The sequence below is a fragment of the Macaca mulatta genome, chromosome 2 (assembly GCF_049350105.2).
Source record: "Macaca mulatta isolate MMU2019108-1 chromosome 2, T2T-MMU8v2.0, whole genome shotgun sequence".
Lineage (NCBI taxonomy): Eukaryota > Metazoa > Chordata > Mammalia > Primates > Cercopithecidae > Macaca > Macaca mulatta.
The window spans coordinates 153,627,832-153,650,442 of record NC_133407.1 but is presented as its reverse complement, the minus strand read 5'-3'; the positions used below and the strand labels follow the sequence as shown (position 1 = coordinate 153,650,442).

Here is a 22,611-nt window from a genome sequence, read left to right as displayed (position 1 = left end):
ACTGCACCTCACCAGACCAGCAACATTTAGTTAAGAGGAGAGAAGACGGCAAGACTTTCCAGGAACAAAAAAGATCTGAGTGCAGTCTATTGAGGAGAGACTGGGGCTTATGATTCGAGCACAACACTGGGCTAGCTCCTTCTAGACATCTTCTAATTTAGCTTTCCCAACAAGTCTATGAGATAGGAATTATCAACTCCATTTCATCGATGAGAAAACTGAGGCACAGAGCATGAAGTGACTAGCCCAAAGTCACACTGTCAGTGAACTAAGCAGCCAGGGTTTTATGCCAAAGCTGACTGAAAGACAAGACACTCAGCACCGTGACCTACATCTGCCTATCTGGTCTGACCGTCCCCAAGGGGCCCTTCTCCCCATCCCTTCCTTTGCACAAATACAGCAGTGTCAGTCGGGTCCCAAAGCTGTTTCTCCTCTGCCTTCAGCGTGGCCCCAAGATTTCTGGAATGGACCTGACCCAGGGGAGGTGACTTTTCCATGCAGCTAGTTAAGAAGTCACATGGTACAGGGCAGTGTTTCTCTAAGGGGGAACCTGGGAGTGCCTGGGGGAGTCTTTTACAAATGCAGATTGCGTAGCCACACCCCACACCCAGTGAATCTGAGTCTCAAGTGAACGGCCTGGAAACCTGCATTTTTAGGCTGTGTGTGTGTGTGTGTGTGTGTGTGTGTGTGTGTATATTTTAATGCCTATTAAGATGTGAGAAATGCTACAGCTGAAAGGGTCAGGACATTCAGGTTCAAATCCCAGCTCCCCTAGCTGTGCAACCCCGGACAAGCCACTTCGCTTTTGTCAGCCTCAGTTTCTTCACTTATCTGGTTGGGATAGGAATCCTGTCCCTCCAACTGACAGGGTTGCTGTGAGTTTCAAAGGAAGTTAGAAAAGCACCCTGGGGGCTGGGCGCAGTGGCTCACACCTGTAATCCTTGCACTTTGGGAGGCCGAGGCAGGCAGATCACCTGAGGTCAGGAGTTCGAGACCAGCCTGGCCAATGTGGCGAAAACCCATCTCTACTAAAAAATACAAAAATTAGCTGGGTGTGGTGGTGCACACCTGGAATCTCAGCTACTCGGGAGGTTGAGGCACAAGAATCACTTGAACCTGGGAAGCAGAGGTTGCAGTAAGCCGAGATCGCGCCACTGCACCACAGCCTGGGCGACAGAACGAGACTCTGTCTCCCCTTAAAAAAAAAAAAAAAAGCGCCCTGGGCATGTACAGGTATACAGCCCAAGCGTTCAGGATTCCTTCCAGCCAGCAGACTGGTGCCCTGTCCATGGAAACCACTCCCTTGATGGGGAGGGGCTGGCTGTGACCTCAACAACAGTGAGAGCACACCTGGCATACTGAGCAGGGCTACCTGGCATCTGGATGGCACACTGCATGCAACGCCTGCCACAGAGCCTGGGGTGGACTCAGCGGCCATCCCTGAGACAGCGTCTACAGGGAAGGGGGTGCCCGGCCCCTGATTTCAAGGCTAAGAGGAAAAGACCACTGCAGCAAGGGCATCTGACACAGCACATCAGCCTTGACTTTCCCGAGCTAAAAATCCACCCTCGCCACACGCAGAGGACACTCTCCAAGCTGCAGAGACCCAGGGGACTCTCACGCTGTGGATCACAGTGCAATTCCATTAACTACATATGGAGACCCTGCTATGTGCCAAGAACTGCGCCAAGTGTGGGATGGGGACCCTTCCTTTCATCGAGAGCCAGAGCCTAAGAAAGAAAAAGATAAATCAAGCTAAATGTCAAACATGAGAAAATAAGCAACTCAATTTAGATTCTCTTTTTCTTGAAGAAATATCAAGTATTCAACTCTTGGGATTTTAAAATTAAGAACGAGAAATATAAGACTTCATTTGATAAATATAACAAACACTTAAAAATATACTTCTGTTTTCCATTTCAACAGTGAGGAGGAGGCCCAGCTCAGAGGTCTCATCGCAGCAATCTATCTTAGACAAGGTGACCCCACGGACAGAGGGGCCAGAGTTTGACACCCACCTTTCTGTCCACCCACCTCCCACCCATTCTCACACCCAACACACAGTATCCAACAGGCAAGACACCTGCAAGACAGTGAAGGAAGGAGTGGGACAAGTCCCTGCTCCCTAGGAGAACACAGTCTAGCAGGAATTGCAACAGGAAAACATACACACAGCCACCAACAGGGAAGATGGCAGAGGGTTCCAAAAGCTATCTGAGAAGGACAAGAAAGCTGCTGGGAAAATCCAGACAACATCAGAGCTATCACAACCTGCCCACAGATAGCACAAAGTCTTCAGGGAGAGGGTGTGCCCTGGGGAGGATCTGAACACGCAGAAAGACTGAAGGGACATCAGAGTATAACGCACAGCACAGCCGGGGCATGTCGAGGAGAACAGAGGGAAGCTGAAGAATGGGTTCTGACTAGTGTGAGAGGCCCTGAGGTGGGCTCTGGAGCCCTGCCTAGGAGAGCTGGCATTGAGGAAAGCGAGGGTGCACCCTCTCAAGCCTGAGATGCACAGGGGTGGGGATCCAGTGGGGGTTTAGACACCTGCACCAGGTTGGTTTCTGTGACCGTGCATGTACCTAGGCCCTGGTGATCTGGGAGGAAGCCACACTTAGAAGTTCCTGGTCCCCCAGTACAGTCACTTCCAGCCACCAAGCAGCTGGCCACATGTTGAAGGAGCGAGGGACGTGGCTGTGGTCCTGAGGTCTGAGGTTTAAGGAGAAGCTCCCCTTGGACTCCTCAGAGGGAAATGGTAGAAGGGCCTGGCTGTGAACACCACTGAGTTGGTTTGAGGACAACTTGGCATTTCAACATGGGGACGTGTAGTTCTATTTTGCTGGGTCCCGGAAAGTTGCAGCTGCCCAAGCTGGGATGCCTTTTCAGGACAAAAGCACACCCCAGACTTCACTTTCAGGCAGAGCACTGTGCCGAGCAGAGATGGAAGCCAAACATCTGGATCTCGGCAACTGCCTGAGTCCTCGCTGGAAAGAAAGGACTGCAGAGGGCCACTGCCTGGGACCCTGCACCCTGGGAGAGTAGGTGGGGGCCTTCTAAACCCCCAGGAGCAAGCACTCTGGAGGGAGTGAGTGGAAATGTGCAGGAAGCAGGCAGGAGAGGGCTGTTCTGGGGGCAGGCATCCCCCACTCACACTGTCCAGTGACAGGGCGTCCTTTTGCACCCAGATTCCAGCCTGGCAGACTGCTCCAAAGCCCTGCCCCACCAGTGTCCTTTATAGACAGGGAGAAAGGACAATTGTCAGTTACACCCATGCCCTATAGCTGTGACTTTTCCTGTATCTTTTCTGAAATCTTATCCTAAAAAAAAAAAAAAAAGCCTGATCCTTTACTAAGTCTGTTCGTCTCCTTCCTCTCTCCAGTAATCCATTCTGTGTCTCAGAATCTTGAATTATTCACATTGACCCATCTCCACTCATCAATCTTCCATAATTTGATACAAACCAAGACAGGGCAGCATTTAACCCAGTGGCCCCCCACGTTCCTAAGCACAAGCCAACCTCTTCTGAACGGAGGCAGCTCAGAAATAGTAAATGCTCACCCTACATGTAACACTTTAAGATGGTAACTCCCTCTGCCTTCGCTTGTCTCAATCATCTTTACAATGATTCCTCACCACCTCTAAGTGATATAGCACAGTTCCCATCTCAGATGGGCCCGGCTGAGCAGGATGGCCGGGCAGCCCCTCTGCAGAGCACTTTGGCAACACACAGCACCTTTCTGACCCTGCCATCTCTCCCATGGAAACATACTCAAATGCTGGAAAAGCTTCAGTTACAAATAGGTGCACCTGAGTGTTCTTTACAAAACAGCCACATATCAGAAGCACTCCAAATACACCATGAAAGGACAGGAGCACACGGATCGGGGGCACAACCACTCAATGAAGTATTCGCAGTCACCTGCTACTGCTGTGTCTGCTGAGCCTACCACAGACTGCCTCAGAGTAACTTTTATTAATTTAGTACGTTATTTCAAAATATAGGCAAACATTTATAATACACACTTAAAATAAGCAAGAGATCTTGTGCATGACAGGACACACCCACATAAAACACACACTATATACACTCACACACGGCAAGAACAAAACACAACCCGATGCTCAGCGTGATTATGTCACTGTGGCGGGACTGGTTGGTTGGTTTTTGTTTTTACCTTCAGATATGTTCACAAATGTATGTAAATATGGATAAAGCTACTGATTGAGCCATTTTTAGAGTAGCAGAAGGCTGGAAATAACTCAATATCTATAAATAGGTGATTAGACATTGGAATTCCTTGTAGTCATTAAAAAGAACGGGAGTGGATCTGCCTGCCCTGACAGGGAACAATCTGTAAAGTAACAAAAGCAAGATCCAGAAGAGTAGGTTCACTATGCTTCCATCTATGTCTAGAAAAAGTAGAGGGTTGTGGGGAGAGACATAGAAATATAAATGTAGGCTGGGCATGGTGGCTCACGCCTGTAATCCCAGCACTTTGGGAGGTCAAGGTGCCAGATCACTTGAGGTCTGGAGTTCGAGACCAGCCTGGCCAACATGGTGAAACCCTGTCTCTACTAAAAATACAAATATTAGCCTGGCATGGTGACACACACCTGTAGTCCCAGCTACTCAGGAGGCTGAGGCAGGAGAATCGCTTGAACCCAGGAGGCGGAGGTTGCAGTGAGCCGAGATCGCACCACTGCACACTATGTCCTGGGCAACAGAGCAAGACTCCATCTCACAAAAAAAAAAAAAAAAAAAGAAACATAAATGTAAATGTGTGTCTGTGTTACCTGTGCATGTCTGTACGTGGATGCAATAACTATGCAGGGAGCTGGAGAACCAGAACTCAGTGATATGAGATTTGATTTTTCCCTGCAGATCTGAATTTTGGGAGTGCCTGTGGCTTCTTGTAAAACATTCTTAAAAAAGGGTTTTGAACCAAAATGGACTCTCAAATTTCTCTCCCTCTGGACTGTCCCAGCAGCACCATTCCCCTCCTCTGTGGCAGAGCTCTGCATTGTTGAGACTTCTGTGCCCCTGTGCTGTACCCCCAGGGCAGGATCCTCCCCTCTGGTCCTCTAAACACTCACTAGTTAATCAGATTATCTTGGGCGGGTGAGAATCATTCCAAAGGAGGAGGGGAAGCCAAACCTTCTGGGACGCCCCCTACCCTCACCAGCTAGCACAGCAGGTCCCAGATCACAAATAGAACTACTATTTGTACACTGGCTGTGGTCTACAAAACACCCTTCACATAACATGACCTTCATGACAGCTCTATGAGGCACCCAGCAGCATCTCCATGTTACAGCCAAGAAGACTGAGGCTCAGGAAGGTTAAGTGAATTCCCCGGAAGCCTGTGCATTTCCCACTTCCTGGTGTTGAGAAACGGAGAGGAGGTGCTGGAAGCATGTGCTTTTCCTTTCTTGGTGCTAATGAACCCTTTTCAAATCAAACACTATCTATCCTTTTAACCTAGATCCTTTCTGCTGCATTTCAATTAAACTTCCTGTTGTTTCTAACCCACTGGTACAAAGCTGTGCAACTGTGTATTCCTAAGACCCCAAAGACAGGGCCAGAATATAACAGGTGGACTTGCAGCCAGTGAATGCCACAGAGGTAAGGAGGGGGCAGAGCGGGTAGGAAACTGCTGGTTCTATTGCATTTTCTCCCTATAGTTTTGGGAGAGAGGGATGTGAGGCCCCAGCAAGGTCATCTGCCTTTGTTTCACCTTCCATTTTCTCCCTGTTTGGACTGGAAGTCTATAACTGGTCCCATTGTATTTTGAGAGCAGATAACTTACTTCTTTAGTTTCCCAGGGTCACAGATGGAGAGGAATTACGCCAGAATGGGTCATACCCAGAACCTCACCCAATACTGGATTTAAATAATGGGACTTAGGACTTCTGAGCTGACAAGATTCAAATAAGATTTGTTGAGCTGATGTTATCACAGGATGGGACCTCTGGGGACCTTGGGATGGAATGAATGCATTTTGCATTTGGGACAGACCTGAATCACTTGGGGGTCAGATGGCAGCCTGTAATACACAGAATCACAGCCCTCAAAGTGTCCACCCCCAATCCTGGAACCTAAGACTATTCTGCATCACTTAGCAAAAGGGGCTTTGCCGACATACTTAAGGTTGTGAAGGTTATGACGGGGAGATTACCCTTGGTTATCTGGGTGGGCCCAATCTAATCACACAGGTCCTTAGAAGCAGAGAACTTGTGCTGCCTGGAGTCAGATTCAGAGCGCAAGAAAGAGTCAACTCACAACCCACCATTGCTGGAGAAGTCCATGCAGAAAACAGGGGAAGGAGTGCAGGCTGCAGCCAGGGCAAAGACCAGCCCCGTGACAGCTAGCAGGGAAGGGCCCTCAGTCCCACAGGAGTGGACGTCAGCTAGTGACCTGAATGGGCATGGCTGGGAATCTCCCCACAGTCTCTAGATGAGGGCCCAGGCCAGCCCACACCCTGACTTTGGCCTCCTGAGACCCCCAGTAGAGGACCCAGCTGAGCCCACTGGACTGCTGACCCATAGAACTGGGAGATGAAAAACGGTTGTTGTCTTAAGCTACTAAATTTATGGCAAGTTGCCATGGCAGCAACGGAAAAAGAGTATGTCATGTCAGACTCAGAACAGCCATATGAAATCACTTAGCTCATCACTTCATTTCTGGGGAAACTGAGGCCCTGAAAGAGAAACACAAGAAAAAGGCTACACAGCAAGAGGCAGAGAGCAAAGAGCCTTTTCTGGGGCAGTGTCCACTCTTAGAGACCCAGGGCTCTAGGCCCAAAACCCAACTGCGGAACACCGCGAGCACTTTTGTGCATGAGCATAATCAATCACTGATGACTCAGAAAGCCTGCAAATACTTCCCAGCCTATCCCCCTCTCTGTGGGAGAAGCAGGATCCACACAGAGCTGGGCTTTATAAAAAAAAAAAAAAAAACCAGGTGGTCCTCAGGCCAAAGAGTGAGGACAGATGCAGGATTCTGAAAAGCCACAAAACCTAGAGAGGGCTAGTTCTCCAGCCAATGCCATCCAAATACATCCCCCCGCAGCTGTTAGCTCTAATTAGCGGGTTCGAAGGAAACTAATTTCTGCCTGTCAACAAGGAATGGTGGATTAGAAGCAACTGGAGAATGAATGACTGCTCGGTGAACTGAGCCATCACCCCTCCTGGGGTTACAGGCAAGACAGACCCCAGCCTCAAAAGACCCTGTTACATTCACACCTTCCCCTTCTCCAGCCATGGGGACAGGAGCCTCCTATTTAGCCTCAAATAGTTTCAAAAGGCTGAAAAAGTCAGGGACAGGCCGATAAAGATGGCAAAAGCACGCAGGGCCCCAGGCTGGGAGTCTTGGCCCCACCGCTGAGCCGCTGACGGAACACTCTCAGCCTGTTTTGACTCTCTGCACTTCAGACCCGCAAGCTTGAGGCTTGAACTCTCACCTTCTTTCTGTCCCTCCCTGCTGCAAACAGTCTGAGCGCTGTGCATGTGTCCTTGGTCTTGGTGCACCCTAAGTCCCTTACGCCCAGGTGCTTCTGTGCATGTGGTCCCCACCGTCCCTTCCATTTGGAATGTCCTTTCTTCTCTTCTTCAGTTTGCAAATTCTTACTCGCCCTTATGTCCATGTTAACATTGCGAGTGCCTCAGGGAGGCCTTTTCTTCAAAGCACGTGGCTACTCCTTCTGTGCTGCCAGGATATTGCTCACTTTCCTATCATATTTATTTTAATCACATCTCATCAGCAATTGGGGTCTGCCTCTCTCTCTCCCCTGGGCCTTTCTGAGGGTGGCCACTTGGCTATGCAAGGAACCAAGTCCCAGCACTTCTCTCTTCCCCCCTTGGCCTCATGTTTCTCCTCTGTAAATGAGGGAGTTCAGACAGGCTGGGTAGAATCTTGAACCTCCCACCCTCAAGGCTGGGGAACACAGGAGAGCCAAAGAAAATTCAAAAGTCAGGCAAAGGCTGGCAAAGCATGAACTCTCCTCACTCACGGTGTTGCTGAATGGAGACTTCAGGGCCTCCTGGAGTCTGGAGACCATTTGGGTTTGAGGACCAGGCAGGTTTCCTCACCCCAGAGGCTGAGCAGCTGCCTAAGCTCTCTGATGCCGCTAAGCCATTGACTCATTCTGCAGCTCTGAACCCAGCCTTGACCTCTGGCCTCCGGCCGGCAAGCAAACTTGGGCTTGGACCAGGGACCTCCCTGGAAACCAGATGCAGCATCTAACAAGGAGCTTCCCGGGCGGGGAGCGTGGCCCAGAACAATCTCTTGCCGTATGACATCACCCTTCTCTCGTTATCCCTCAGAGCAGGGCTGGGGTCATGGCCTGCCACGCCCTGACCCAGCTCAGGCCCAGGGTCTCTGTGCTCTCACCATGGCTCCTTGTGGAACACATGGCATGGAGGCTTCACAGCACATGCCCCTGGGTTCTAAGTCTGACTCTGCCACTTGCCAGCTGTGTGATCCTGGACAGCACTCTGGAGCCTCAAGTTCATTTCTGCTCTTCATCTCTGCCCCTTCCCTGGTATTTCCCAGACCCTCAGTCTTTCAGAGGCCCCTTTTCCTGCCCTCCTCTGATCCCTTCTTCATATCAGGTACAATCAAAATAACAATTACTAAGAACCTTCGCTGAGGACCTTCTGCAGGCCAGACCCTGCAGCAAGCAACTGGATGGGTTCTTAGCCACTGCACACTTGCCACCACCTGTTATCTCCATTTTACAGTCAAGGAACTGAGAGGCATTCTAGAAAATGGTTCACCCATGGCCTTGCAAGGAAAGTAACTGCCCGAATTCTCCCTGTTCTTCTTCAAGTCTTTGCTTAAATTTTGCTTGTAACTGGTGTCTTCCCTTTTCCAAAGGGTGCTTGCTGGGAGAATCAATGGAGCTAATATGTATAAAAAAGCTTTGTAAGCTGTAAAGTGCAGTGCACAAGTATGTGGCTGCTACATTAAGGTTTCATGGCCTCCTGAGCTTTTTGGGTTTCATACTGCAGCTTTCTTTTTTTTCCCTTTTCTTTTTTTTTTTTTTTTAGACAGAGTCTCACTCTGTCATCTAGGCTGGAGTGCAGTGGCATGATCTTGGCTCACTGCAACTTCCACCTCCCAGGTTCAAGCAATTTTTGTGCCTCAGCCTTCCAAGCAGCTGGAACTACAGGCACGCACCATCACGTGAGGCTAATTATTTTGTATTTTTAGCAGAGACGGGGTTTCACCATGTTGGCCAGGCTGGTCTTGAACTCCCGACCTCAGATGATCTGTCCGCCTCAGCCTCCCAAAGTACTGGGATTACACGTGTGAGCCACCTCACCCTACCTGTGGTCCAGCTTTCTGACCCACAGAAGGACAGCCTCCCTGCTCACCCAGCCTCTCTGTGCACACCCACCGTGAGAGTGGCTCGCCATCTCCTAAGGTGGGGGCAACACTTGCCGGGAGAAAGCACCGCTCGGTCCTTGCATGTGCCTTGTGGGGCCTGCTCTGTGCTCTGGGATCTCGGACTGTCCGTTTGCCTCCTCTGCCATGTGATGTCTCAGATCCTCAGTTTTCCTGCCTGTAAAAGGGGCTGATGATCCTGGTCTTGCACGGCGGGTGGGAGGATTAATGATATCACATATAACGCAGTGGCAGATCGCGGGGTCTGCTGAAGGTTGCTTCTTTCACCATTTACACAGTTAACTTCATTTCCACTCTTGTAAAATAGAAGGCAAGGGACAAAATACAACCCAGGAATTTATGTTCCAAAAGCGATTTTCCCCTTAAACTGCTTTTTACATGCCCCGCCTGTGGCTTCTCTCCCTCAACAGAACAAAAAATGAACAGGAGCCATTTTCCACCTCCCCTGCTGTGTGTGACACAGGGTTCTGCAAACGTCTGATTAAATTATTGGTAAAAAAAAAAAAAAAAAGACTTATAAATATGTATACCCGACAGACAGCTCTTATTAAAAGCCCAGACTATGTGAGATGACATAGGGTGTTCAAACTGCATTCCTCAGAAACCCTGGGCTCCTGTGAGTGAGGACTCACAAATGTCTAGTTTGAATATCATGGATATAGACGGTGCTATGGTGTTAGTAATAATGGCTCCAGTGCAGTGAACACTTGCAAACTACGAGGCTTTTGCTAAATTCTTTGCAAGCATTAACTCATTCAATCCTCACAGTAACTCCTTGAGGTAGCTATCTAGTGTCATTTCCCCTCTTCTAACAGATGAAGAGACTGAGGCACAGAGAGGTTAGGTAATTTGCCCAAGGACACACAGCTAGTAAGTGGCACAGCTGGGATTTGAACTCACCCGTCTGACTCTAGAGAATGCATTCTCCCATAATATGCTACCTCACAAAATCATCGCCCCTCAGCAGGCTCTTCCAGCAGCACTGCGATCCATAACTCCCAATTTTCAAGACTTCTATTCACCATGACAACCTCATTAATTGACATACTATTTATTGTTAAAAACTTGAACTTATGAAAGGGAATTATAATAACAGACCCTTGCTTTCCATGTTGGGGTTCCCAGTAAGATTTCATTTGAAAAAGGAGCCCATTGCGACAGAAACTGAGAAGACCACCAAGATTAAGTATGGGAGGGAACCCCAAAGATGACCGCATAACCACCCTTCCCACCCCTACAACCTGGCCAGGCCCTTGACTCGGGCAGGACTTCACACCCAGGCAGACTTCACACACCAGCACCCAGGGGCTGCTGCCTTCTGAGGCTGCCTCGTCGGCAGGTGTGTCTTCCAGCATTTCAGAGGATCTGGATGAAGTGGGCATCCTTCATGAAAACCCTGCTGCACTGTGCCAGGAGAGGCCTTTTGGAATTGGCCTCAGAGCTGGTACTGGATCTTCCTCTGGTCACCTCGGGCCTCTCCAGCCTTGGGGTCTGGAAACCTTTCAGGGACCATGGAGGCGGTATCTATAGTGGACCACCTGCTTTCTCAGGATGCTATCTACCAGCCAAAAATGACCCGAAGAGCTCAAACTTCCTGGCCTGTGCAAGCCTCGTGAAAGATTCTGGTGTCCCTTCCACTTGTGCTTAATTACTGAGCATGATGGGGAGGCTCACTACCTTACAAGACAACCCTGCTGGACACGCCTCTCAGTGCGAGAAAGTCTCACTGTAAGAGACGACAGCAGAACCTAAGGTTCCTGAGCAGATTCTGTAAGACAGAATTGTTTAGTGTGTGTGCGTGTCTTGTTTTCTTAATTAAAATCTTACAAGAAAGCCTCAAATGTCAAGTTCTTGGGTTATGCCTTGACCTGGAGATTTTGGGCCCTATCCAGGGCTCTGACCCAACCCTGTGCATGCAGAGAATGGGTCTGTTTACATAGAAACCAGTCACATCATCCCGGAAAACAACCTCAACTCGGAGACACTCATCTTGCCAGAACACAGCCAAAGATCAGGCCTCTCCAACACAGGGAAGCACCACAATTCTTAGATGCAAGCTCAGAATTCCCCGACACATGGCTCAGTGGCTGCCTTCATCTCTGGAAGGCTGGACGGTCTTGGGGCATTCTCAGGGAACCAGACGAAACACATTAATAATTCGTCACTCAGAAATTATTATGAGTTTATTGTCCCGCTGACCCTGAGTATTATAAGCATGGATAACAAATTCTCCAAGGGCCATTCCCGAGCATAGCCAGGCAATCTAAGGAAGTGTAAACCTTCTGCACAAGATTGTCCCTTTGTTACTGCAATAGTGTGTGCCGTTCTTCCTCTCTACAGTTTTTCATCATTCCCTGGCCACGTGGACTCAGGCAAATGGACAGTCTCTGTAGGTTGTCCAATTCTGAGCACCTGCATTAAGAACATTTCCATCCTGAAGATTCATACTCCACTGTGTATCCTTATTTGACAGCTGGAGAGTCAGGAAGCTCTCAAAGGGATGAACTAGAAAGAGGCAAGAACCATTCCTATAGACATCCTCCCTCCGGTCCTAGCTCCATCATTCTTACTGGCTTAAAAGTCATGTCGCCACTCTGAACCTGTTTTCTCTTCTATTAAAAAAATAAAACTGGATAACTATGCCCAAAGGGACGTTCAGCAAATTGCATGCAATGAGGCACATAAAGAAGGAACCGCACAGCAGAGCTGAGAGCCTGGGTGCTGGAAACTGCCTGGGTTAAAATTCTCGCTCTGTTGCAGACCAGCTGCGTGACCTTAAGTCCTCACCTTAACCTCTTTGTACCCTAGTTTCCTGATCTGCTGAGTACAGACCAAAAAAACAGCATCTATGTCTCAGGGTGATTTTTCAGACGAACTGAGTTAACACATACAAAGGGTCTATGACAGCACCTGGTGCAGGGGGAGCTCTATGAAGCCTCTTACATAGCAGTGTCTGTTTGCCTCAGCTCCCAGCACAAAGTATGAGATTGACAATATTCTTTTTGAAAACCTGACTCAGCCCTGGTGTCTGCATTATCTCTGAGACTCCTCACGGTGCTCAGTGATGAAGAGACGGTCGCCACCACTTGTACAGGTGAGAAAACCGGGGCTCAGATCAGAGGGGCAGGGGCAGGGTGGAGGTGGACTTGAGGTCATTCTCTCTTTTTGCTGTGCCATGCTGCCTGTCTGGTTCTGCCATCTGCACCCACCAAATGCCACTGACCACCCTGAGAACCCTGACACTGGGAAGTTCCAGACTAGCCAGAGCTCTGGTTTATTCTGCACTGAGCCACTGTGCTGGAGCCACAGCTGGAAGGCCACCACACTACACAGACGAAGAAGCAGCTAAGCCTGTTGTCATGCCTTGACCCCTTGATGTTTAGGCACCTTTCTGTAGCGGCTTCGTCACCCCACACAGCTGACAACAATCGTACTAGAGTACTAGCTGATCCTGGTACCTCCTACCCCCTCTTGCTCTAAAACTTTCCATAGCTCCCTACCGTTTACAGATCAAATCAGTTCACCTGGAGGTACAAATCCAAATTAAACGCACTCCTTTTCAAGAGTCTTCCCAGCCTGATTCCCTCCTACCATCCCTCTGGTGTGGCTGGGCCAGTCTCCTCTTGGCTCCCTGGACTAGCATGTTCTTCCGGGAAGAGCACTTGGATGAGAGACCTCAGCGCCACTGCTTCCAAACCACTCCAGAGCAGTCACAGGTGGGAGAGCAGCCTGAGACCCAGCTGCTTAAAAATCACACAGCTCAGTGAAGACCTGTGACCTAAATCCAAGCCTCTCTACACCCTGAGGACCACGTGGAAGGGCAAATACTCTTAGCTACAGTTTTGAACTACTTGCTGATCTTACCCTAAACATACAAGTCCAGAGAAATGATCTGAAGTGCTTAGATAATTCAAGTATCTTTGGATCGTGACACTTCTCTCCAATGGCGTATCTTTCAAGTAAAATCCACATCTTTCACAAGGCGCCTGCCTACCCGACTTCCCATCGCCTTCTGCACCCCACTCACAATGGCTTCCTTACCTCTCTACCAACCCCACAAAGGCCTCCAGCCTCAGCACAAAGGGCCTTTGCCCCTGCTGTTCCCTCTGCCTTGAATGCCCTTCCCCTTGGGATGTCTGGTCATCCTTCACATTTCTCTCAAGTTCACCTCCTCAGAGAAGCCTTCCCTAATCACCCTGTCTGAAGTGTGTCTTCCACCAGTCACTTTGTATCACATTGATTTTTTTTTTCTTCTTTTCCATAAACTAGAATTATCGCGTTCACTTATTAGTCTGTCTACTGTCTGCCTGTCCCCAGCACAAGGAGTCTGTTCACTGCTGCATGTGGAGCTCAGAGAGCAGCACCCAGCTCAGAATAGGTGCCTGATACACATCTGTACGCATGGAATGCACGGACTACCAACGCAGCTTTCCTCTTTGGCTGTATCCTATGCCTGACAGCCTCATCCCCATCTGAAAAGCTGGGGAAAGTGAGGCCCAAATACCTCAAGGAAATCCAGACTCAAGCTGGAACAAAGACTTCACTCCTCTTCTGGGGCTCAGCTGGTCACGGAGACCTGCTGCTGACATTTCACCGAAGAACTCCGAAGATAAGACTCTCTTCTATTAGCGAGAATTATATTCACACCTCCTACAGGGAGAAACCCTGATTTTATGAAGGTAAAAACACATTGTGATTAACTCTTAATCAGGATCTTATCTACATTACAGCTCTGCAAGGTAAAAAAAATAGTTGGGGGTCTTAATATCATGCTAGTAATGTTACAATGAGTGTGTTCCTGACACGATTTTCTTATTAGGGTCCTTCCATGTAAATTTTATTGCATTTAATTAAAAATTATTGCTAAAAGAAACAGCTGCAGATGGTCTTACTTTAAGTCAGAAAATTAAAAACTGAGTATTCTCATCAGTCAATTGCAACAAGAAGCACAGCCACATGCATTAGGATGTGATGGTTTTGAGATTATAATAATTTTCATGGCATTTCTAGGTCCTTTCAGTGAAACTTAATGAAAGCTCTGCATGACTTCATTTGTCAAAAACATAATAATAAGAAGGCTCCTGGCTTACAGGCAGATATAAAGATACCAATGAATACCACAGCTAGGATATGCCAAAAATCCAGCCACGCGGCTCTCAGCACCAATGGAACCAGTCAGCAGGAGGCTTAGCTGCAACTCTGTCACATTCCCACCGAGGATTGATAGCTGAGGCTGTAAATCACCTCGGTTTTACAATGATGTGTTATTTGTTGCTGCAGCGCTGTCTACGGTAGTAAAAAATAAATAAAAGTCAGGTTTCACTCTCAGAGAATCACCTCACAAAATACTTATGCATTCTAAGGATTCTGGGGGTGCACTGACAGGTGGGGAGGAGGAAGGAGGGGATGCTTATGCTAGATTTTGTGCTAGATTCCAGAACTGCAATTGCAGTCACTATTCTAGGTCTGGATGGCCCCATACAATGACATCCCCACAACTTTATTGCTTGGCTTGTCTCCTTTACTCTTGAAGACTGAATTCCTATTATTTCTTGCTGTGTCCTTTACTGGAAACCAACTCAAATCTTTTATTTGGACCAGACTATAAAAGACAAAAGAATGAAAAGAGAAATGCAAAGGCAGATGCAATCTAGCTCTGGAGTTCATCAGCGTTGGAGAACTATGGTTGCTGTGGACATCCTGGTGGCAGAACGCCACTCCTCCCCCGGCCGCAGCCACAGCCCCAGGTTGGTCATTCTCTCTTGAGGGGACCACTACAACCATCTCTTCACAAATCTCCCAGCTTCCCATCCCTCCATCCCCTCCATTCTCCACCCTGCCAGCAAAGTATCCATACAATGCATCATCCACACAACGGCACACCCCTGCTGAAAATCGCTATGGACTCCCCCCTGCCCAAGGGATGGCGTACACACTTGTCACACTGATATACAAGGCATTCTCAGCTGGGCCTGCCCTGCCTTCCCAACTCCATGCACCTGAGCTCCAGCTGAACACTTCAAGGTCCTTTCGACCCTCCAGACTCACATGCAGGCTTTTTCTCTTCCTGGACTGTCTCCATCATGAACTCCTGCTCCCCATCAAGACCCACCTCAGCCGGGTGCGGTGGCTCACACCTGTAATCTCAACATTTTGGGAGGCCGAGGCAGGTGGATTACCTGAGGTCAGGAGCTCAAGACCAGCCTGGCCAACATGGTGAAACCCCATCCCTACTAAAAATACAAAAATTATCCAGGCAAGGTGGTGGGAGACTGTAATCCCCCACTGGAACCTGGGAGGCAGAGGTTGCAATGAGCCAAGATCGTGCCATTGCACTCCAGCCTAGGCAACAGAGTGAGGCTCCATCTCAAAATAAAAAAAAAAAAGAACCCATCTCAAATATCCTACAGATACTGAAGGCTCCCCTACTGCCCACTCCATAGCCAACTGGACATACCACTAACCAAGCTTTATCACTTTATCACCCCAGGCTCTAACTGCCTCTCTATCCATCTTTCTCCTCAGCCAGCCTAAAAACTCCGGAGGGCAGAGATCTGAGTACTTTACTACCTAGAACAGTGCAGACAATCAGCAGATCCTCAGGGAATGCTAGCGGACCGAGTGAGGGAGCTGGCTGGGCTCACTCACAATGTTCTACTGTTACACTCAGAAACGAGAGAGAGAGATGGTGTTTGTGTTTAGTCCTTAAGCCTTTCAACCCCATCTCCTCCACAGAATCATCCTCCCTGTCTGCAGATGATGTGACCTATTTTCCAGAATAAAGGTATCGAGGTACCTTCTGAATGAAGGAAGACATTTTCATTGGAGTCCTATTTCTTGTATGTTCTCTCCTCTTTCTCCTGCCTCCATGTCAAAAGCCTACTTTCCCTGCAGTATCTACTACAGTGTCACTTTGTCCATGAAGCCATCCTGCCCACCTCTGGACTCCTACTCTTAGGGTCCTGAGCCTTTTCTACCTTGCATTTCAGTGACTTGGGTCTAAGTCCTCTTCCTACCCCAAGACTCTCAGTCCACTGAGGCCAGCAGTGGTACCTGGTCCCCCTCTCTCTCCTTCCACACATCACTCCATGCAATCCTTGCCCAAAATGAGTCATTTCACAAACAGCCATCACCAGTGAGCCAACACATTCACCTCCTGGGTCTTCCTGCTCCCTCTCCTCATATGCATGCTGCACAATGTGGCCCAAACACAAACTCCTGGGCATGTAATTCGAGCTGCATTTCAACCATAAGCTGTAACAACCCTGGGCTGGCGGAGCAGAATCCTGAACTGCTCTGTCTGCAATGCACAAGCACACACGAGCTGCTGCCCTGGGTGGGTGGGATCTTCTGAGGTTCTCCTAATGAGCATTTCATCCCAAACAGATGGCATGCTCCAAACCGAGAACTCCTGGTTGCTCCTCGGGCACAGCTGGCCACGCAAGGGCAGGGGTCCCCACAGTGGCCTGCAGGAGGCAAAGACATCTGAGTACCTCATTAGCAAGTCCCAGGAAAGCTCGCTGTATTGATGAGTTGCCAATAGAGCGACAAACCCACCAGCCAGCAGAAAAGAAAGGTGTCCTTTCACTTTTCCTTGAGTCTCTTGGACCAATAAGCAATGTTAACACTTTGGGGGTGGCTGTGCCACCCTGTCTCTTGCAAGCAGGACACTCAACAGGTTTGGATTAAGAATACCAGAAAATGTGGCAATTTTCGACCACAGGAAACAGGTAGTAGTGGAAACAGCACTGGATTGAAAGTTGCACAGACTTGGGTTCTGACCTTGGTTTGGCCACTTACCATCCATGTGACAGAAGATAGTTCATGGCATGTCATCAAGCCTGTTTTCTCATCTGGAAAATGAGAACTGGAAATTCCTACCTAACTAACTGTAAATTGTAAGTGAAATAACAACTACAGTCATAATAATAGAGACAGGCAGTTTTACTATGATTATGGAATCATAAAACCCCTAGCCTTGCTGTCTTTGGTGTATGAGGCAGCTAATGATTCCAAATCAATACTGCTCAGATGTTGCCGGCAGCCCTGAACCCATCTCATGAGAAGTCAGAGGCACAGTTCCTGCCACATCCCATGGCAAAAGCTTGCAAAATTCATGGTCCTGGTTTTCCTGATGTGATGTAAAGCCCTAAACGTTAAGTCAAACACATGCAGAAGAGTCGTTGGGTGTGTACGAGAGAGCGATAGAGACAGACAGAGAGAAATACACAACAAGAGGAACCAGATTCTCCCTCCCAGATTCCATACCTCAGGAATCAAACTCAAATCCTGCATCCCCCACTATGTGACCTCGGTCATGTCACTTAGTAACAGCTAATGCTTACTGATCATTTTACCATGTGCTGTATTAACTCCTGTAGTCTTAATGACATTCCAAGGCAGGTTCAATGATCATCTCCGTTTACAGATAAGGACACTGAGGTACAGAGAGGTCAGAAACTTGTTCTAGGTCACAAAGACAGTAAGTGTAGACCAATACCCAGGCAGCTTGGCTCCAAAGCCTATGTGCTTAGCCGTGGTGCTTTCACAGGCTCTCCTCGGGCCACAGTGTCCTTATCTGTAAACAGAAAAAGCTATCATAAATGTGTCAAGAACAATATGTACTAATAGATGAGGGCAGTGGGGAGAGGGGCAGAGGGGGAGAGGGGAAGAAGAGGAGGGGGAGAGAGGGAGAGAAGGACGGAGGGGAAGAGAGAGAGAGAGAGAGAGGAGAAAAAGCCAGTGCAGCAACATGTGCATGGTATAATCTGGGTGACGGGCACATGGGCGTTCACACTAAAACTCTTAACTTCTCAACAAGTGTGAACATTTTCATAACAAAATGTTGGGGAAAGTGGCCTCAGGGATCTGTGCTGACGTATAACGCTGACTGCTATCACGTAACACACAAACATATGATGATGAAGATTTAAATGAGACATTTAGGACAAGTGAGTTTGTGTCATGTTTTGCGTAAAACAGGTATGTAATGACTGTATACAAAGCACCCAGCACTGTGTTGCTAAAAACAGGTATTTAATAAATGATATTTCTTTCCCCTTGTGAAGCCCAAAATCACCAACTCATCAGTATACATTTATTAAACTTCTAGTGTATAACCAACATATCAGGGTGCTATTGGATATTCAGAAGTGAAGATTGGGTTCCCCTAGCCAAGACTATTGGTCAGTGACTTAGGACCTAAGACAGCCTATCTGGAAACTAAGGATGTTGGACTAGACCTCTGCTGAAAACTTTTTTTTTTTTTTTAAGTGAGAGTCAATTCAGGGAAAAAAGAATGCTTCAGGGATACACTTCATTTAATTTTTCTTTTCAATCAGGTCTGCTTTGTCACCCAGGCTGGAGTGCAGTGGCGTGATGACAGCTCAATGTAGCCTGAAATTCCTGGCTCAAGTGATCCTCCCGCCTCAGCCTCCTGAGCAGTTGGGACTACAGGTGCGTACCACCGTGCCCGGCTATTTATATATGTGTGTGTGTGCATATATACATATGCACATATGCACACACACACATATATGTAGAGATGGGAGGCTCACTATGTTGTCCAGGCTGGTCTCAAACTTCTGGCTTCAAATGATCCTCCTGCCTTGGCCTCCCAAAGTATTGGGATTACAGGCATAAGCCACTGCACTCAGCCTAGGTATACATTTTAAACTAAAGAATGATAAAACCTTCTTTTGTATACCATTGAAAAAATGGACACAGGTAATACATTTGTTTTATAAAAGACTGGTAACAATATTACCATAGCTACTAACATGCTACTATCTGTGCAAATCTCAAAGGAAGTAACTACACAGAAGAAACTTTACAATCATCCATTAGACCCTGAGCTGCTGCTCACTCAGTTTCAGGGTCACTAAGGGCTCTCTGAATTCTATTATATGCTGTTTCTTGAAGGGAGATACTTTTAGTAGAAAAAGGGCTTGGATTTAAATAACACGGAATCACACCATGAGAGAGTTACTCCGTTCTTAGTCCTTTTGGATTCTTCTGGTTTTGCCAGGTAGAAAGTCTCCACGTGGCGCACACATGTCTTTAACACCTCTCCCTGTTTAACGAAGAGACCAGGCTTCCAGTTCCCAGCCTTGGCAAGGAATCACCTCAAGCTAGTCTTTACCCGTGTTGTTTCACTGTTCTATCTTATTTTTACAATTGCTTTCTATTTATGGCAACTGATACTGTTTTTCCATTTCCCAATAGTGACAAAAAGTTTCCGTTACATTTTTCTAAATAAAAAAGATGTGCTGATTTAAAGAAAAATAATAAGTCAAAGTATAGGCAGTATAATGGAAATGGTAAATGCAGTCCAGGAAAGGTGAAAGGTTGAGAAATACACAACTGCTCCAACCTCACCATTTTACAGATGGGCAAACTGCGGCCCAGCCTCTTCCAAGGTCCCATAACAAGTGCGGGGACCTTAGGTTTTGAATCCATGTCTGGTGCACTGACCTGCCTTCAGTCAGAGCTATGGGTATTTATTTTGGCTTCTGCCTCTAATCCTCACACTAAAGCAAGGTATGGGGCAGGACAGGTAGCAGAAAGAGGAAGGAACTGCCTCCCCACCCTCTCATCCCATCCAACTCCAAGTACCCCTGGGCACAGGTCTCAGATCAGCAGCACCCCCTCCACTCTGTACTCAAAGCCCCCATTCAGGCAAACAAGCAGGGTCCCCCAGCCCCTCGGCAGTCACTCATGCCTCTCGGCAATATGAGTCTCAAACCTCCCTTGCCCAGACCTGCTCCAGCCCAAAGTGGGGATTTTTCTCCCCCTTTGCTTTCATCTGTTTCATGCAGGAAAGCGGAAGAAAGCTTTGCTCACTGATTGATGTCCAAGAGGATGTGGTTCCTGCATGGGAGATTTATCCCAGTCAGTCTGGCCTTTGGCGAAACAGCATCAGAGTGGTGCAACCGTGCTTTTGAAATTCAGAGTCTAACAGTTCAAGACACTCAACCAAGGCCCTAGGCTGTAGCATCAAATGTGAGCTAATGCAAAGAAAGCACCTAGCACAGTGCTTGGCACACAGGAAGCAGTCACGATCCAGGAGCTTTAGCGTTGTCTTAGATATTTTATTCCCTATTGTCATAACTGTCTGGATGAAAAGGCCTTTTTGTTTTGTTTTTGCACAAAGTACAGATCAAGGCAACAGGTCCTTCACATATAGCCAAGCAGCCTGTGCACTGCACCCCCCAGGTGGCACCATACATAGACCAAAAGGTGAAGAACTTACCCTTGGGACTGTACGGTGCACAGCCTGCACAACCCGACCTGGTATTCCCTCACATAATTCACTACAAATTCCTGATCCAGAAGTCAAGAAGTCTGGGTTTGGACACTGATTTCTCCAGTAACTTACTGAGAGATCTTACGCAAGTGACTTTTCCTCTCTGTGTCACAGTTTCCTCTTCTGGAACAGGACTTGTGTCTGAAGTTTCCTCCAGCTATAAAATTCTGTGATTCTACAGAGGCAGATTTCGATTTTTGAAGGGCTGTTGTAAAAAAGATGAAATAAGCTCCCTCACCTGGCTTGAGAGAGAAGAGCCATGAGTTGGGGAGGGATTTAGAGAGGAACAGTATATGCCTCAGTCAGAAAGAAACTCTTCTTCATGATCAGAGTACCTAGCACCCGATGAGGCAGCACTAGGAGTGATGGGTTCCCTGTGGCTGGAGGATTTCAAGCACCTGTTAGAGGTGAGCAGTCTCTTCCAGCACAGAGTTTATTGTTGCAAAGCTTGGTTCTGCTTTCCTCAGTGCTAGGAGGCACTCGGCTGGGGACAGGTCTTGTCCACTCACGCCGACTGTTATTAATGCAATGAACTGTTGGCTCTGCCTCTCTACCCCTCTTGCAGCTCGCATGAGTCCACATTCTCCAAATTAAACTCAGTCCCTCGGGCTGTGCTGGTGTTTACCTTTGCTCTAGCAAACAAATCTTTTCATCCTAGAAAGAACTAATAAATAAATCGCCTTAACAAATCTTTTCATCCTAGAAAGAACTAATAAATAAATCGCCTTACCCAGACTTGGGATAGGGAGAAGATGGAGCCGGGATGGGGAACCATGAAAAATACTCAAGAGAATTATCCATGCAAACACTTCCTAGCAGCTCTACTCCAACAACAGCTAATGCTAATTGCAAATCATCCTTATCTAGGCAAGACTGCGGGTCCCCTAGGAATTCCTAGCAACAACAGCTGTGTAGGACTGGTTTAAGTTTCTGCACGTGAGGGAAAAGAATCACAGGGTTTCTTTTAAAATCACAACCACTTTGGTTTTTCGTTAATTCAGATCAGGTGGCCCCAAACAGTGCAGATAGTTTAGGGCAAACTGCATCCCATTTAAGTTGTGTCCACAATTCCACGAGGAACGGCAAGATTTGGCAATTATCCACTTGGGATGATCAATGAGGGGCATTCAGTCAGTCTTGGGAAGGTAGGGTCAGAACACCCCCACTGTTGTTCAATAACTTCGGTGTCTCACTCTCACTTCCAAAGTGAATCAATTAAAACAAAAACAAAAAAAAAAAAAAAAAAAAAACAAGCTTGGATGTAGCTCTTCAAGACTTCCATTCAGAAATGTAGCTCAGGGCACCATCAGCTCTTTAAACCATTTAAATAGTCTTTTCTAGCTCCCTGTTGCATACAGTGTATATTTACTCAACAAAAAGGTATCAATCCGAATTTAGGGTATTTTCCTGATGTGAAAGATATTTAGTTTGGCAAGATTCCAGAACCTTCTCTCTTGGTGACTGTCTCAGAGAGTAGTAGCAAAGCCATCTATCTAGGAGATAATGAGAACTGTCTCCCAAATAATGTAAACAAAAATGCTCTTACATGTACCATATTTGGCATTTTATACACTGCTTTCACACAGAATATCTACTCTGATTTTCTTTTGTTTTGAGACAGTCTCGCTCTGTCACCAGGCTGGAGTGCAGTGGCGCGATCTCGGCTCACTGCAACCTCCGCCTCCCAGGTTCAAGCGATTATCCTGCCTCAGCCTCCCAAGCAGCTGGGACTACAGACGCACGCCACCATGCCCAGCTAATTTTTGTATTTTCAGTAGAGATGGGGTTTCATCATGTTGACCAGGATGGTCTCAATCTATTGACCTTATGATCTGCCCGCCTCGGCCTCACAAAGTCCTGGGATTACAGGCGTGAGCCATGGCACCCGGCCTTACTC

At 47.7% G+C, this 22,611-nt stretch overlaps 1 protein-coding gene across 2 annotated transcripts in view; it reads right to left on the bottom strand.

Moving 5' to 3' along the window:
• FGD5 (FYVE, RhoGEF and PH domain containing 5) overlaps positions 1-22,611 on the bottom strand; it is a 124,419-nt gene that overhangs the window by 90,276 nt on the left and 11,532 nt on the right. The window lies entirely within an intron of this gene.